We start from the raw sequence: 11,641 nt of genomic DNA on the forward strand, positions 1-11,641 counted from the left end.
AGCAACATGAAGTGCATCAAGCAACAAATGATTTAGCTTTGATTTTGAAAATGGTCAGCGGTCCCTTTACCTTTGCCTTAAGCTCTCTGCCACCTTGCCCACCTCCCTTTTCGTAAACAGCCGCCACTCAGGGATTAGAAAACCAAGTCAGCTTCACCATGCTGTTCCCTGCTGAATCCTTGCAAATTCCAATACGAACTCATTTGATCCACAGTTCTGAAACTTATTAGCAGGTCAGAACCTCAATATGCATGCAGATTATGCACTTTTCAAAATTTAGGATGTTATTCTGTGCATACCTAATCCCAAGTAAATATGCACAGAACGGCACCCTAATTTACACGCAGGACAGATTTTGGAAATTTTGTGCACTTAAAATCATTTGCAGTCATTACCATATAAGAAATATATGGCTGCATCAGAGATACATATTAGCACTTACAATATTCAGAAATACAAACCCATAATTTGAATTGCATGAGAAATATGGTGGTTGGTTTTGTTTTGTTTTTAAAAAGCTCAATCAAATGTACGTACAAAATAATAGAAACAATGGGGTGGGAGGAACAAATGATTTGAAGAATATGTGTTTATAAACAAGCCTGGACCCCCCCCCCTCAAACTAGTGTATCGTGTACCAAATGAAATGTATTTTGACCTTTAACAGACAGCGGCGCTGATGATTCTTGCTTTCTGCCTCTCTTGTGCTGACAGGAAGAAAAGCACAATGTTGCAAAAGGAGCTGCTCAGATTTGTTTTAGATTTGACATTATATGCTGCATAACTCAAGGGTATAAATTTTGATTACCAGGCAAGAATGGAAGTTTTTTTTTTAAAGAGAGAGAAAGAGAGAGTCACTTGTAGAAAAGTTATTTCAGTTTAATTGAGTTTTGAAATACTTTTGCATACACAACTTATCGTGATGTCACAGACTGCCACCTTAGTAAAAAAAATCCCATTAGCTTTGCCAAAGCTTTGCTCTTGACAATGCATTCTAACTTCATGAGCCATCAAGATAACCTTTGTGCAATCAGACGAGGGGTGTTCATACGTGCTTCAATCCACCCCAACGCTCATTTGCACTTTTATCTCGCATTTTCTGACCTGTTGCAGCTGGCTTATTTCTTCCTTGTTCTTTCCATGTGAAAAAAACAAGCATGAATGATGCATTCCATTGGATTTTTAAATCTAACCTTTGATAATTTTACGAATTTGAAGAGGCTTTATAAAAAAAGGCTTTTTTAAAAAGCATAAGCAGGAATTTTCATATTGGCCTCATAATCTGCTCTAGATCAACTTTGATAGCAATGAAGCGTGGTGACAATTTGAGATAAAATAAAACAACTATGTCTAAAGAAACACACCAAACCACCATGAACTTTGACAATAATCTAAAAGTCAGTGCTAATTTCTCAACCAAGGGTGGTAGTTTGCCACATATTTAGTGAACTTGGCACAGGTGATGTTAAGTTGCATGTTGAGTCCCACAATTGCCACCCCCCAAAAAATTCACACTTCACACATCAATTTTTGTTTGGGTTTTTGGCATAATTTTGGCCACAACTTTATTGAAATACAAAAAATGTGAGTGGTTGCTTAGGCATTGGTTATGACTATCTGTCCATGCCCTCAGGGACAGAGCTGGCATACCGGACACCAACGGAAGCCAGTGTGGGGAAACAAGTATTGGGTGAGAAAATGAAGCTGGGCAACAGTCCCTCACTTCTCACCCTCATGTTCCTGTGGGGCTTGCACGGCCCAAGTCCAGCTCCATGGACAAGGATGAAAAGAATGGCAAGCCCCTGGATTCCTTTAACGGAATTCCCTCCGCATCATTTGGAGGGATAGGCACTTACCCCTCCAAGCACCACTTTAACCAATGCCTAACCGCCAACCTTACAAGTTGTGACGATTTGCTATGCAGTAGGCAAAAACCAAATGGCACCAGCCAATCAGCCAGATGGCAAAATTCCTACCAGGCCCCTGCACCAAGGCAGACGACCCCATGACAGGCATAGCAAGGTCAAGCAATCAAGAAAACCACCCTATTAAAGGGAGGGAGGGCGGGTGATCCGATGCAAAACGGCCAAGAGGAAGGCCAACGTCTGGCCTCTGTATTTATTGACTCTGACCCCTCCTCCAAATTGGCAACAAACAAACTCCCCAGCAACCCAATCTTAACCCCTTAAGAGGCTTGGGTTTCTCCAAATCTGCCTAGTCATGGCAAGGTGGCTTGTTCCTCCAACCGCAACACGTGCTCTCTGTTAGGGAGAACACGCTATGTTATAAAATTCTCATTTCTTTACATCTCTCTCTCTCTCTCTCTCTCTCTCTCTCTCTCTCTCTCTCTATTTCATAGGGCTGCTTTGAATAGTAGCCGATGCAAACAGAGACTTAGGTTGCCATCTGTATCCACTTACCTAGAAACAAGATCAATTGTTCTCAATGGGACTTTGAATAGTTATGTATAGGATTGACTAGGCATGCATAGGAATGTATAGGCATTCAAAATAATACATTGCTGTGAAGATCACTGCAGCTCCTGACAACATTTGACATTCACAGCAGATGGTAATTCAAAAGAAGAAATACTGCTTCCACTTTAAATCTAGTTTTTTTTATTTTTATTCACTCTGACTATATCATGGCTCCTTTATAAAATAAGGATAGGCTAGAGTTCAGTAACTTTTGTAAGTGTGTGTGTATGTATCTATAAAATGAAAACGGCAGCTATTTATATCCGAAAGCACTCAAGAATTGAATGATAAAACAGACGAGGAATAAAAAGCAGAAAACATTGAAGATTCAGCATAAGATGAAATGCCAGCATAGCATCTTTTTATGTTCTTATGGACGAATGTATGGAGGACCAGTCCATTAGTAACAATAGCTACACAGGACACCTGTAATAAAAGATAAAAAGTATATATATATCTGAGTATCCTACCTTAGGATCGAAAAAGAGAATGATTCTTGCTCGTGAGCTTCCAGGGGGATCTAAGTCACTACATCTGGAAACAGAACAGTGGAGCATAGCCAAAGCTAAAATCAAAAGTACTGCATCAAAGAGTTAAACATCTTTGTGTATCTCAGTTTCTGAAGGATTGTATGTTGATAATGATTATATTGTCACCGATATATATTGCACTTGGCCACAGTTTATTAGTTACCCATATGAACCAGAAGTTCAACTTCTTTCTGTGTTTATGGTCATGGGAGCTCTGGCTACAATACACTAAGGCAGTGTTTTTCAACCTTTTTTGGGCAAAGGCACACTTGTTTCATGAAAAAAATCACGAGGCACACCACCATTAGAAAATGTTAAAAAAATTAACTCTGTGCCTATATTGACTATATATAAAGTAATTCTCTTGAATAGGAATCAAATAAACACAAAGAAAGTATTTTATAATTACTTTATTATGAAATAGTAAGTAAACAGAAAAATGAAAAATTATAAAATACTTTATTTTTAAATCTTTCGAATTTTTCAATTTTTCCCACGGCACACCAGGCAACATCTCGCGGCACACTAGTGTGCCGCGGAACAGTGGTTGAAAAACACTGCACTAAGGTTAACAATTTTAATTGAATTTCCTTTTTTCTACTAATTGACTTCAAATTAAATAGTTACACTAAATAGCGTATTGCCTTTCCACCCCTACTTCCACAATCTTTTTGTTTAAACCCTTTCTACTGCATTAAATATGGGATGTGGGTGGCACTGTGGGTTAAACCACTAAGCCTAGGACTTGCTGATCAGAAGGTCGGCAGTTCGAATCCCGACGGGGTGAGCTCCCGTTCCTCGGTCCCTGCTCCTGCCAACCTAGCAGTTCGTCAAAGTGCAAGTAGATAAATAGGCACCGCTCCGGCAGGAAGGTAAATGGCATTTCCGTGCGCTTCTCTGGTTCGCCAGAAGCGGCTTAGTCATGCTGGCCACATTACCCAGGAGCTGTACGCCGGCTCCCTCGGCCAATTAAGCGAGATGAGCGCCACAACCCCAGAGTTGGTCACGACTGGACCTAATGGTCAGAGGTCCCTTTACCTTTACCTTACTGCATTATATATCAAACTCTCGCCCATTACACAAATCCCTCTAATACAGTTACTTTATCCTTTTTCTTCCACTGCTCCTATCTCAAATCCTGCCCGTGATTTCATTTGTTTGTGGTACCTTCCCCAATTGCCCAAACAAGGCCTTCATTCTTCGAAGAAATGGGAGAATCCCAACATCACCATGCAATCTTCAATGAGCCAGACACTATGCTTTTTGAAAAAGATTCCCAGTGCATATTATAGCCTGCTTTTACTCTGATCTGACATGTAAGAGTATATACGGCACTACTTAGAGATCCATTTGTATGTATATGTGGACTTGTGGATTTGTATTTGAATGCATGTCTTCAAGAGCAGAATACACACATATAGAGAGAGGGTGTGTGTGTATGTGTTAAATTTCAGATAAAACTATTCAAGCCAAAGAAATTATTTTAAGACAAAAAATAAATAAATGTATTCCACTGCTATGTCAATGAAGAACTTTTTCTTTCAGTCCTAAGGAGAGAAGGGAGAGGGAGAGGGAGATGAAGTTGACATTCTCACAGTAATCATAGCTCTCCCACACACTGCCGCATACCTGGAATATATTGAATGTCTTATTAAAATTCAATCCAAATGGTACATTTTACAATAGCTAGGACAATGTGCTCTGCCCTCAGGATTGCACACATGGCTGGCTTCAAGGCGGGTTGCATGACTGCATTTCAGGGGACGGAAAGAATGTTAACTTTTTGCATTTCTTGTCATGACGCCGGGTAAAAATGATAATGGAGAGCTCTCTCTGGATTAATTGCAGGTTTGTTATTGGATATATGCATTGCACTTTATACATACGGAATATAAGCCAAGGTTTATGTACCACTAATTGTGATAAGAAGAAGAAGCTAATGAAAATAAATGTGTGAGGTAGCAACATTTGAAATTTTACTGCAGAGTAGAAAATGGCTTTGAAACACAAACTACAAAATAGCTTGAACCTGGCAAAGGATACATCTTTTCTATAACTTAGGGGATGCGCCACTAAAACAAAGTTTTGCACCAAAAAAAGGTGTGACACTAAACAAATGTTTAGTGGTATGTGTATGAGCAGCAGAAAGCTGCTTTCTGTTCTTGGTTGCATTCAGTGTTTTATTTTCTGGGGGTACGCATGCCCCTATACATTTTGTGAATCTAACGGGAGAAGAAATTAAAAATAATAATAATTTTTGTTTGTTCCTTCTCTAGCACAGTGAACCGTCAGTTCCATTGCTACCCCTAATGGTGGCCTCCTTCCCTGTCACAGCGTTTCCTGAGTCTCATATGGAATGAGAGTACCCCTAAACATTTTTTTAAAGAAAAAAGCACTGGTTGTATTAAGCATCAAATCATAGCTTACCGACCATAGTTTGCCCAGAAATCAGGATTGGAAATTATGGTTTGATCTTGGTTTTCAATACTAGTTTCTGGGCAAACAATAGTGAGTGAGCGCTAACCGATTTCCTAGATTTCGAAACAGCGGCAAACTGTGGTTGGAAAGGTAGGAGCAGCGCATACGAAAAGCTTCTTTGATCCCCATACAGCACCAATATGGTGCCCACATGCACCACTGTAGTCACTGCTGTCCGTTATGGCACCCATGAAGGGTCTTCATAAACATCCCCTCAAAACGCCACAATGCATAAGAGATGGTTTGATGCTCCTGCTTAATTCTCCCCTACATTGAACAAACCTTCCCCCTTTACCCAGATTTCATTCAGTGCTGGGACTGGAGGCCTGCTCTACTCTCTGTTCTGAACAAGATAAGGTAAAGGAGGTAAAGGACCCCTGGACAGATAAGTCCAGTCAAAGATAACTATGGGGTTGCAGTGTTCATCTCGCTTTCAGGATGAGGGAGCTGGCGTTTGTCCACTGACAGCTTTCTGGGTCATGTGGCCAGCATGAAGAAACTGCTTCTGGCACAATGGAACACTGTGATGGAAACCAGAGTGCACAGAAACGCTGTTTACCTTCCCACCGCAATGGGAGCTCACCCTGTTGGGGGGATTCGAACTGCCAACCTTCTGATCGGCAAACCCAAGAGGCTTGGTGGTTTAGACCACAGCGCCACCCGCACCCCACCCCTCTGATGAGAAGAGATGTACAAAGAGGGTTTCTCATTGGTGACCATGGTGGTGGCTTATGCAGGGGCCTCTCTGCCGCCAACTGGGGGCATGCCTGTAACATTTTGTGGTCTTGTCACTTTTTTTTGTTATTTTGGATGTAGCAGCCTTATGCCATGCCCCTCCCATGCCAGAAATTTTTGTAACTGGTGCCCGTGGCATTTTCTCAAAATTCAAATGTCTCCACTGGTTCCCCCTTAAAAAGATTAGCAACTCCTATCGTAAAGACAGTGGTTCTGATGTAAATTCAACTTGTTGTTGTTGTTGTTTAGTCATTTAGTCGTGTCCGACTCTTCATGACCCCATGGACCAGAGCATGCCAGGCACTCCTGTCTTCTAAACTCAACTTTAATAATAATAATAATAATAATAATAATAATAATAATAATAATAATAATAATTTATATCCCGCCCTCCCCAGCCGAAGCTGGGTTCAGGGCAGCTAACAACAATAAAATAATACAACATTCTAAAATCATTTCATTATAAAATTAATTCAATTTAGCTGTTAACTTGCCGAGTGAGCTGCTGTTTCTCTGTCTGAAACCAGCCTGCCCCTCAAACATGGGGGTAATTATACCAATCTACTTCCAGGGCTATTGTAGGATTACTAGCACAGCACACAGTTCTCTCTTTCTCCCCCAGAAATTGCTACGGTTGTGACAAGTCAAAAGAAGTCAGCTTTGAAATGACTGGGGGATGTACAGTACAGCATTCCTACGGAGAAGCATGCTGTAGTGAAAACTTTGCCAAGCTGCAGTGGGGTTTAAAGGTAAGTCACCTCAATCTTTACTCCCACTCTAACCGCTGCCATCCTTGTAATGCCAGTTCATAACATTTAACTTTTGATTTATTGATCTGGAGCTCAGTATGCTGGGAATCAAAGTCCTGGGCCTGGAGATGCATCTTGCCTTTTGATCCCTACTGGTGTTTTACTGCTATTCTCTATCATTTTGAGTTAAGCGGTGCTCTCATAGCTTCTAGCTCTTGTCAGTCTATTTAGTGTATAAAAGGCTGCCTGTTTCTTCCCTTAGGTGCATCACAGAATGGTCAAATCTCATAATGCCATACGCTATACATAATTTATAGTCCGGGCTTAAGATGAACATGCAAGGAGAAGAGATGGCGATCGAGCAAAATGGATGGAAGCAAGAAAGGTCAAAGCCATCTATTCCGCAGATGGGGAGATCTCACCGAAAAGATGCTGGCTTTTAATCTTGATGATTAAACCTGACTCAGAATTGGAAAATGTTTGCATTCGGAGAAATACATCTACCCAAAATACAAGGTATCTGTAGAACAAGTCCTGACCAATTTAATCTTAATATTTTCAAGCTGTTTTTGAGAGAACCTTGGGATATCTCAGAAGGGTTATTGAGAGGGTTGGGGGGTGGGTTTCAATTAGCAGGCGAGTAAGAATGGTTAAGGGACGCGGGTGGCCCTGAGGGTTAAACCACAGAGCCTAGGACTTGCCGATCAGAAGGTTTAAATCCCTGCGACGGGGTGAGCTCCCGTTGCTTGGTCCCTGCTCCTGCCAACCTAGCAGTTCGAAAGCATATCAAAGTGCAAGTAGATAAATAGGTACCACTCTGGCGGGAAGGTAAATGGCGTTTCCGTGCGCTGCTCTGGTTCACCAGAAGCGGCTTAGTCATGCTGGCCACATGACCCGGAAGCTGTACACCGGCTCCCTTGGCCAATAAAGCAAGATGAGCGCTGCAACCCCAGAGTCGGTCACAACTGGACCTAATGGTCAGGGGTCCCTTTACCTTTACCTTTCCTAAAATGAGGCTGCATTTTATGCTGTATTCCAAGCCGTATTTTAACTATTTATTTATTTATTCACTCACTCACTCACTCACTCACTCACTCACTCACTCACTCATTCATCCATTCATTCATTCCCTATTACATTTTATTTTAATTTATATTTGGTGTTAGCCGCCCTGAGCCCGGCCCTGGCCGGGAAGGGTGGGGTATAAATAAATTATTATTATTATTATTATTATTATTATTATTATTATTATTAATTATTATTATTATTATTATTATTATTATTATTATTATTATTATTATTATCTTTTCCTCATGACTCTAAGTTATCATCTTCTGTGACCTCCCTGTGGGGCTCTTGGGTGGCCCCTACCACTCTTCCTCATCCAGCCATTCTCTGCCACTATCTCACCCTTGAGATTCTCCCCAGATCACACTCCTTGTTTCCTCTGGCACACTCTACACTTCTCACCATCCTTTCCTCACATCCTCCTTGAGTGCTTTTGCCAGACTGGCGGATTCCCTCGAATTTTAATATTGCCTTGTGTTTGCGTGGGTAGAGGATAGAGAGGGGTGCCTGGGTGCATGTGCAAAGGCACATGCTCAGAAGGCAATGTGGCCCTGAGGTTGAACAGCACATTTCCTGTAAGCACCTACCCCCAATTACCTGTTTGCAGCATTGGGAAGAGGTGATTTGGAGTAGGAAAAAAGTTTGACTTGATTTGCATAATTAGCAAACGCTTTGCATAATGTGCCCTCATTCAAATGCGGTTTGAATGCCACAACCTTAATTCAGTGCAACTAACTTCATTCTGAATTGCCATGCTTTGCTTTCTGCAGCTTAGACGGTGCGCATTTGTCGTTTTGTGTGTGTTTTTGTGCAAACCTGGGAATGTATTCTCTCGTAGGGAGCATAAAAACAGGGTTTTATTTGATGAAAGAAAATATGCCTGCTTTGGAGGGGGAGAAATCTGCTGCTAATGTAGCCGCTGCATTGTTAGTTATTTCACAAATGCATTGAATTTGAAGTGAGCAAAACCGGCAAATATATCACACGGTTCTAAATGCCAGCTTACCGCTGTGCATGGGCATTGTAACTACCTGTCCTTGAGCGAGGCAATTCAAGCAATAATATAAAAAGAGAGAGACTTTAACATGTCTAGCTCCATCTAAGCCAGAAGGACGGAAAGTATGACATATGAAAGCAATATACTGTTTAGTGTGAGAATCAATTTTGTTATTTCTATAACAGATTCGCTTTTCTGGTTTCCACATTCTGTTTTTACAATGTCCCCTGCATTGCCCTGATATCATTTTGCATTTGCTTGCCTTGTAAAAATGGTCACAGAGCAACACTGCCATTATATTGCCTCTTTCCCTACCATAAAGTCATTGCTCCAAGCTTGCAACGACAGAGATTTCTTTTCTCTTTACATTGCAGAGTCATTTTCTGTGAACTTGCTTTTTTAAAATAAATAAATAAAAATATATGTATATATAAAATAACATAATCTTCACTGACTCTGAATGAAGAATTGCTTTTAGCCAGATTGCATTGCATGGGTCAATTATATACCGGGCTCACATGAGAGTCGTTTTATATAGGGGCATGCACTGATTTTCTAATGAATGAAACACTGAACCAAATGAGGTCCATTTGGTTCAACGTTCATTCAGTACCAAACAAATGCCATCTGTAAGAATTTAATCATCCCACTCAGGGGTGGGGATGGTTATCTTTCTCCCATGGCAGTAGCTAATGTGGGGGCAGATGTCGCCCAGCAGGTGTCATTTTATTTTTTCAGAACTGCCTATCACATGGTTCTGGAGCATTTTTGTGGGAAATGGCAGTCACCAGCAGGGCTGCCACTTTTTTGTGGCGACCGCCATTGCCCATTCCTAGAATGCGGCAGAATGCTGTACGGTCTGGGATATTCTGGGAACAGAAAACAGTGGCTGGCAAATCAGGTATGCTGCCACAGCAGAGCAAAGAGATTGAAAGGAGCTCAAGTCAGCAAAAACAAATGTGAGCATTTTCATTTTAAATAAATGAAAAACTAAGGGTCGTATCCAGTTAAGGACTTCTAATGTCCCTTTCTCTGCACCCACCAAAAATCTGTTCCAGGGAAGGAGAGAGAGAGGAAGGTTGATTGTGCAGGTCCTTGCACTAATTAATAGTGAGCCCTGCCCCTGTGAACAATGGCTCCTCTGTGGGAGGAAAATACATGGTCCTGTGATCCACATGCGTGGGTAAATAACAAAAGAATTGGCTGGGTGCCTGGATTCAAAACACAGGTGAAACTCACTCCCCAGCAGGAGAGGGCCCCCAGTGGCAGAGCTGAAACTCACAAAAAAACAACAACCAGGAAGCAGTATAATGTGGGAATATATGCTGTTAAACCTTTTCATGTCCCATTTAGCTTGCTTGCAAACAGCACTCCTCTCTTTCTACCCCTCTGGCAATGAACAGATCACACATTGTTAAGTAACTTTAAATACTTTACTTGCAAAATCTCCAAAGGTCAGATTCATGCATTTCTCCAAGCAGCAGCAAGGAGAACACAGGCAGAATGTTCTTGGGTAGAAAATACAGAACAGGCATAGGCAAACTCAATTCCATGTCACAGTGAGAAAGAGGGGGAACAGGAAGAGAAGGTTTCACTTCCTCCCTTATTGGAGAAGAGGGAGACATCACCTAGCTGAGTCTAGAAATCCAGTTCTATTTTCTTAACCCCTTCATGCACTAACTAGCACTCATGCATGTTTGACTACAGTCTCACACATCCTTCCTATGGGGAAAATCTGATGGAATGATGTCCGTAACTATTCTGCCCACAAGTAGGCCTTTTGCAGTGATGGTTGGTGTCAACTGGGACTTACAGGGTGGAAAGCAGAGAAGCCAACAATAGGAGAAGCACGAGCCAATGACAGGCAGAGGCCACTAATTCTAATCCTACTCTTCCTTGCAGGAACAAAACTGAGGAGGAGGGAGCTAGCAAAAAAATGTCACCCACTGGTCATCTGTAAGACAACAGGTGGTTAGAAAATGTGTGAGGGCAGACTAAGCTTGGTGAGGTACAAAACCATTTGGCTTAATGGACCAATTTCCATTTTGCGTGCAGCTCTATAGATAAAGTATGTCCTTCCTCAAAGAGGGCACGTGTTGCAGTGAGACCTGGAGACTGACCTTCTGGTTGTGGGTGGGTATATTGGATAGCCACAACACTTGATTGATAGGCCCCTCATTGCTGGGTTTAATTTGGCCAATGGGGAGCTGTCTAAACGGGCTGAGGGACCTATATATGCCTATGCACATGACCCAGAGCTTCCTCTTTCGGCTCTTGCATCGGAACACCCGCCCACCTCTCCCTATATTTAGGGCTTGTGCTTGACCTTGCTATGCCACCATGTGTCATCTGTTGTTGGGACAGGGGCACGGCAGGAATTTCCCCACTTGGCTGATTGCCTGTTGCTATTTGGGTTTCGCCTGCCGCGTAGCAAATCGTCACAACATGTAAGGTTGCGGATAGGCTCTGGTTCAGGTGATAGGGATAGGAGAGCGGTCTCGTCATCCCTATGTGAAGGGTATTCTGTTAAAGGAATCCAGGGACTCAACTTGGTTTGGTCAACCCCCAAGCGGGGGTTGTGCCCATACCTGAGTCCATGGGAGCATC

The 11,641-nt window shown here is 42.0% G+C and overlaps 1 long non-coding RNA gene across 1 annotated transcript; it reads left to right on the forward strand.

Moving 5' to 3' along the window:
• Positions 1-6,846: 6,846 nt before the first annotated feature.
• Positions 6,847-11,319, forward strand: LOC310852183. The gene is made up of 3 exons (XR_014568016.1): positions 6,847-6,969; positions 7,232-7,485; positions 10,937-11,319. It is a non-coding gene; the product is annotated as an uncharacterized lncRNA (long non-coding RNA).
• The last annotated feature ends 322 nt before the right edge of the window (positions 11,320-11,641 follow it).

The sequence above is a fragment of the Podarcis gaigeae genome (assembly GCF_964106915.1).
Source record: "Podarcis gaigeae genome assembly, chromosome: 9".
NCBI lineage: Eukaryota > Metazoa > Chordata > Lepidosauria > Squamata > Lacertidae > Podarcis > Podarcis gaigeae.